Below are 6,956 nucleotides of genomic sequence, written 5' to 3'. Positions count from 1 at the left end.
CTTAAGAAGCCATCTTCATACTATCGGTATTGTGGACAACCCGGAATGCCGATGGTGCTGTGAGGAGGATAAAACCGTTGACCATGTAGTCGGGGAGTGCCCAGCACTCACGCGCGCCAGGTTCAAATACTTGGGTAACACTTTCAGTGTACCGAGCGACTTTAAGTCCTTCAGACCAGTGAGCCTTATAGGTTTCTCTAAGGCCGTTGGGCTCTGGTAACCCCCGGTGGGGCATGACGGGTCCATCAGGAGACCTATATGCACAACTGCCTTGGCAGCCCGCTGTTTCGTCAATTCATTTAAGGTATATGCTTGACACTGAGTTGATTGATATGTTACGCCAACGGTAAAGCAATTGTTGCCGAATCAGAAAAAACCTATAGATAACTCTTTCAGTTCTTCTTAGTAAGCCGCCAACTCAATATAAATATCTCTATCAACAATACCAATATATGATAATCGTGAACGAGTCGCTCAGGTTTAAGTGAGTGGTGAACAAAAATTCAATAGAACAAATGATTTCATTCAGATATTTTAGAATAAATATATTAACCGACACAGTAAAACACGTGAGAAGCCAGATTAACAAAGCTTGTATCAGACCAATCATGACCTATGGTGCAAAAGCCCGCGAAAACAAGATGAAACGCAAACTAAGGGTGGCCGAAGTGAAAACACTGAGAACAATAGTAAGGAAAACTAGAAGAGACAAGGTAATTAATAAAGATAGCAGAGAACAATGCGAAATACAAGATTATGTAAGATGCTCGGGCTCAAAATCTTACCGGAAGCCACCTACTAGTCGAAGAGATAGTTGGCAATCTACCTCTCAGAAAAAGATAGCTTGACAGAACTCCAAGAAGTGAAAGAAGAAAAAGGTTCCACACTCAAGACTTCAAGAGTCCAAACCGGTATACATAAAATTATTCATTTTGACCAGGTATAACATATTAAAAATGCTTATAAAGTGTGATAACTGGAGATCCTAATTAGTGAGTTCTATTACGTCCGACCATTAATTCACATTATAGAATTATATGATCGCTTTTAAACCTTAACCTTTAAATCTTTTTTTAAAGTCCTTTAACGATTTTTTTTATTTACGAAAAAGGACAACCAATGACATAAATTTATGAAAGCTTTGCGGCAACGCTGCTCGACGAGACATCATGACCAATTTGACAAGCGATGCCACACACACCATCACCATCATCCGAGAGCTCATAGTCATTATGTGGGTAATAAATCGAGGGGCCGAATTAACGCAATTAAAAAATAGCGCCGAGTCACTCGCGGGTCAGATTCACATTTACATAATTTATATGGGGTGTCCTAAACGACCGCGGGCCCATTACCCATTATTAACTTTTATTATAAATTTGATTTACTATGTTTATTCGACAGAGTTTGAAAAGATTTCAACTTAATTAAATTTAAAGCTTAATTGATATGTATTCTTTTCACTTGGAAAGGTTGTAGTTATCGTTACCTTTGAACCCTCGAATTATGTCTTTATTAGATATTATAAAAATATAGCTGAAGGGTTGTTAAATATTTCCACAAATTTTAATTTACTAGTGCTGCGTTTTACGATCTCCACAAGGCTCTTGACTGTGTCATCCACCAGATCTAGCTAAATATAAAAGAGTTATGGTCCTGGAGCGGAAAACTAATAAAATCAGAGCACAAGACGCAGGTTGAGATATTTAGTGATAAAAATCAGTAAGTCTTAAAGTTCACATCTTTTTTAAAAGAGAAAGAAAAAAAAAACGTTTATTTTCCAAAAAAAAGTTACAGATTACAATATTCGACATAATACGAGTGCATCTTGATTATAAGAAACTGTTCCACAGTCACACCTCGGCAGGGAGTTACGGATAATGAATCCTTGAAATGACTACTTGGGAAATATGCGCAATACAATAATTTACATAAAAAAATGAATATATAAGGATAGGCAATATACAACGGCAATGCGATTTATAGTTAGTTGGTATATTCCAATCTATTACATTCCTCAAACAAAGAATAAATCATCAAACAAATTGTTCTTGCAATAACTTGGTTTTAATATATCTCTTAAAGGTATAATATTAATGTTGTTTGACGGTTTCTGATAAACTATTTCACATTTGTGCAGCAACAAAGAATGTTGGAAAATAATAGGGCGGTTTGCCAGTCTTTATTACAGAATAAATAAAGCAAGACTTGATATATTCAATCGTGATATCTTCTTCTATTTAACAAAATTGAGATTTCATATAAGAATACTAAATAAAAAATGCAAACAAGCATTTTGGAGCTTTTGAATTGATTTTGATATGGCAAAAGTAAATACATCATTATAAACTATAACTCTTTAATCAAGTAAAGATAAGATTAATGAATTAGCATGGGTAATATTTTATTTTTTCTGGAAGATGCGTCTTATACAGGGTGTTCATTTGAAAACTTCCCACCACGGATTTATCGAAAACCACTGTTTAAAAAAAAACACCGAAATACGTCAAAAGGTTTGTCAAGCGGGACAACTTTCTAGTCTAAAATTACTTCACCCCCTTTCACCCTCTCCCCTCAGGGTCATCCCCTTAAAAATTTTAAATGGCAAGGGGTATCGAGTAATAGCTTGTTTAAAAGGTCTTTCGAAGTCTTTTATTTTCACATTTGATTTTTTTAAATCGGTCGATTCGTTTTCGAGAAAATTAGAAAAATCTTTGTTTATCTTAATTTGTTCAGATAGAAAACAAAAACATGAAAATATCAGTTTTTATTTCAATAAGTGTTCAAAATGTTGCCCGTTAAGGGTTGCCAAATCTACAATTCGTTTATAATTTAAAACGGAAACTACCATCATAAACAGCAATTCCAAAGATTAGACGTGGAAAAAACTAAATAACAACCTGAATTTTTTTCCGCATTCTTTTCATAAACACAGATATCCTGGGCGAACTGTATTTATTGTTATACCTGTTTAGTTATTTATAGTTGCTAAGGAAAATAAGGAATTTATTTTGCCGTCAGTTAAATTTGTGACATTCTTGGAAAAGTGAACATTTATTGTTGAATTGAAGATTTTACTTCCAAAATGGTTTACACACTAGCCGAAAGAGTGGAAATTATTCTAATTTATGGTGCCCAAAATCAATGTGCTCGGCAAACTGCCATCACGTTTAACGCCAGACATCCGGATAAGATAACTTCGCGCATTCGTATGTTTTGGACCTTGTTACTAAGTTTACTGAAACTGGATTTGTTGCAAATAAAAAACGTGATCATCGGCGAATTTTGTATGAAGCCACTCAAGTTGAAGTTTTGGGTCATTTTGGAATAAATCCTAATACTTCATTACGCAAAATTGTTGCTGCCACTGGTATTTCATTAGGCTCTATTCACACAGTTACCAAACTTCATAAATTTCACCCATTCAAAATGAAATTATTGCAAGAGTTAACCGAAGACGAATTCGATAAGCGAGTTGAGTTTTGTGAAAAAATGACTGAAGCGATTAATGATAATACTATTCATGTAAAAAATATCTGCTTCAGCGATGAATATACATTTTATCTAAATGGATTTGTTAATAAGCATAACTGTAGATATTGGCATACCCAGTACCCTCAAAAAATGTATGTATGGGTAGGCATATTAGGAAATAAAGTGATTGGGCCATTATTTATTAACGGAAATTTAAATGGAGACATTTATTTGGATATGTTGTAAAATACCATCAATCCGCTTATCACTGAATCCATTGAAAACCAAATCGATGATGATGGAAACCCTATACTTGATGAGGCTGAAATATATTTCCAGCAAGACGGCGCTCCTCCTCACTATGTTCTTCCCGTTCGGTAAGGGCTAGACGACGAGTTTTCAGATAAATAGATAGGGCGAAGGGGGCCTATAAAATGGCCTGCTAGATCTCCTGATATAACGCCGTTAGACTTTTTTCTATGGGGTTATTTGAAATCTATTGCGTTTACTCCCCAACCTGAAAGTTTAGATGAACTTCGTCAACGCATCATCGACAGCTGCCATGATATCCCACAACATGTTTTTGAAAATGTCTGTCAGGAATTTGAACATTGCCTATATCATTGTTTGGCCAAAAACGGGCAACATTTTGAACACTTATTGAAATAAAAACTGATATTTTCATGTTTTTATTTTCTATCTGAACAAATTAAGATAAACAAAGATTTTTCTAATTTTCTCGAAAACGAATCGACCAATTTAATAAAATCAAACGTCAAAATAAAAGACTTCGAAAGACCTTTTAAACAAGCTATTACTCGATACCCCTTGCTATTTAAAATTTTTAAGGGGATGACCCTGGGGGCAATGGGTAAAAGGGGGTAAAGTAATTTTAGGTTAGAAAGTTGTCCCCCTTGACAAAACTTTTGACGTATTTCGGCGTTTTTTTTTTAAACAGTGGTTTTCGATAAATCAGTGGTGGGAAGTTTTCAAATGAACACCCTTTTCAAATAAAAAGGAGATCATCTGTAACGTGAGAAAATTCGATTTTGATTTTAGTTTAAAACCAGCACTGGACATGCTATTAAGTGAATTCGGAAGTTCATTAAATACCGAAACAGCATTAAAAAGAAATTAATGGAACATTCGCAAGTAATCTACGCAGTTCATTTTGTAAGAATTCAAGGTATATTTCTTCATTAAGACGAACATTAAAAAAAAGGGGACCGATAATAGTGCTTTTAATAATTCCACCAGATACATTTTATAATCACCTAAGGTGGTAGTCGATTTGCTGCATGAAATAGGGGTTTTCGGGTAAATAATATTAAAAGTTATATCTGGAATGGATCAGCAGATATCCATTTTTATGAAATGTTGCCTCATCTGTAAATAAGAATCTAAAAAACATGAGGTCGTTTTGTAATTTGTTTCTGCTCCAAGTATATAATTCAATTCGGTTTGGTATATCCTTATTAAAAAGTGCATGTTTATGGGTGTTGTGTAGATGAACAAGGTTCCTTTTTAAAATTCGTTGCGCTGATCTTTTATTTATTCCAACTGCTCTTCCGATATTTGCTCGACTTAGATGAGGATCTTCGGTTATCGTTAATAACACATCTAATTCTTACTCCTGATTAGTAATGGGGCTTATTCTTTGGATAACAAACATTCCCTGCCCCACAAATCTTGCTAATAACTTTCTAAAAGATTTTTCATTTAGACATTCCTTATTAGAATAACGCGCCTAATTTTTAGAAGCTGAAAGGAAATTCTTTTCACATTTACCCAACACAAATATCATGTGAACAAGTTCGTTGTTGCTAAAAAGCCTATTTTGTTGAGAATGCAGATTTTCTGGTCCTTCAATAAAAATTTTGTAAATTAAAAGATAACGCAAAGTCTCGGAATATAAAAAATATCTTGTTAGTTAAAGTGGTGACACGTGTTCCGCTCCTAAGGGCATCATTAGACCTAAAAAATAATGCACACAAAACCAAATAAAATTACAAAAAGACCTTAAATTAAAGCGAAAAAGTATACCTAAAAAAGCTTAATTTTTTTATATTTGTGGCGTCAGTTTTCTAAGCTTATATTTTACCGTTCAGTGTGTGTGTACAATTGACCCAGTCGATCGTGTTTTAACCTTTTTAAGGTATACTATTTCGCTTTACTTATACTTATACTTACTTATACAGGGTGTTTCAGAACTATGGGATCAAACTTCTAGGGATTGTTCAGTGCAACAGTAGAATCCATTTGAGTATAGGAAACCATGTCCGGAAAAGTGTCACTACGTCACTACGGCCCTAAGACGCGTTTAAATTTAGAAAAAATATTAATTACCTAAATAGGATCTGATGCATTTATTTTTACCTTTTGTATATGATACCATCACAACAATTGTTCAAAATGTCTTCCTCCAACCTCAATACACCGATTTAAATGCCGCACATGATTTCGGCGGACTACACTAAAAATTTGGTCCTCGTTTTGAATGATTTCAAATGCTGCTGTTATTCGTCTAATTAAGTCTAGGTCTGATTCTACTGGAGTTTCGTAGACTAAAGACTTTACATGTCCCCACAAGAAAAAATCGAGCGACGTTGAATCGGGTGACCTAGGAGGCCAAGAAGCTGCTCTACCTCTGGCAATCCAACGGTGCCCAAATCGCTGAGCCAAATACTAGCGTACTTGTACAGCAAAGTGAGCCGGCGCTCCATCATGCTGAAACCACATTTGCTGTCTAACGTTTAGTGGAACATTTTCAAGGAGTTCTGGGAGAACTTCCTCCAAGAAACGCAGATAAATAGGCCCTGTTAATCGTTCGGTAGAAGGTATGGGCCAATTAAATAATCATTAACAATGCCTGCCCATACGTTGACAGACCAACGATTATGATGTTTTCTTGGAAAAATTGCATAAGGATTTTCTTCGTCTTAAACATGGCTATTCCTACTATTAAAAGTACCGTCTCTTGTGAAAGAGGCTTCATCGGTCCACAAAACATATCGTAAAAAATTTGGTTGTGCAATGATGTGATCCAGAAGCCATCGACAAAATTGAACTTTAGGATGATAATCGGCTGCAGTCATACCTTGAACTTTCTGGAAGTGGTAAGGATGGAGTTGTTGCTCGTGTAGTACCCGCCAGACAGAAGCGTTACTCGTATTCATATTCTTAGCGACGTCACGTGTGCTACTTGATGGTTCATCGGCAACTCGCTGAAGCACCTCTTCTTCAAATTCGACCGTTCTTACGGTTCGAGCAACAGCACTATCATGCATCTTGATCTTAAACATGCCTGTCTCAGCGAGCCGCCGATGAACCGCAATAAACTTTTTGTATCCAGGATGCTGTCGTTCGGGATAACGCTCACGATACAACCGCGATGTGCTTTGCAGTTTGTTGCTCCGTATGACAAATGCATATCCGCCAATTCTTGATTGGTAAAGTTTTCCATTAGCAATAAATGTTTAAAA

At 35.6% G+C, this 6,956-nt stretch overlaps 1 long non-coding RNA gene across 1 annotated transcript; it reads right to left on the bottom strand.

The window, feature by feature from the left end:
- Positions 1–5,649: 5,649 nt before the first annotated feature.
- Positions 5,650–6,744, bottom strand: LOC126733576 (uncharacterized). Its single transcript, XR_007659775.1, has 3 exons — positions 6,572–6,744; positions 5,851–6,201; positions 5,650–5,783 (listed from the first exon to the last, which is right to left on the bottom strand). It is a non-coding gene; the product is annotated as an uncharacterized LOC126733576 (long non-coding RNA).
- Between the last annotated feature and the right edge of the window lie 212 nt (positions 6,745–6,956).

The sequence above is a fragment of the Anthonomus grandis genome, chromosome 2, assembly GCF_022605725.1.
Source record: "Anthonomus grandis grandis chromosome 2, icAntGran1.3, whole genome shotgun sequence".
Classification (NCBI taxonomy): Eukaryota; Metazoa; Arthropoda; class Insecta; order Coleoptera; family Curculionidae; genus Anthonomus; species Anthonomus grandis.
Note: the sequence above shows the minus strand (reverse complement) of the source record. Positions and strands in the feature narration are given on the sequence as shown.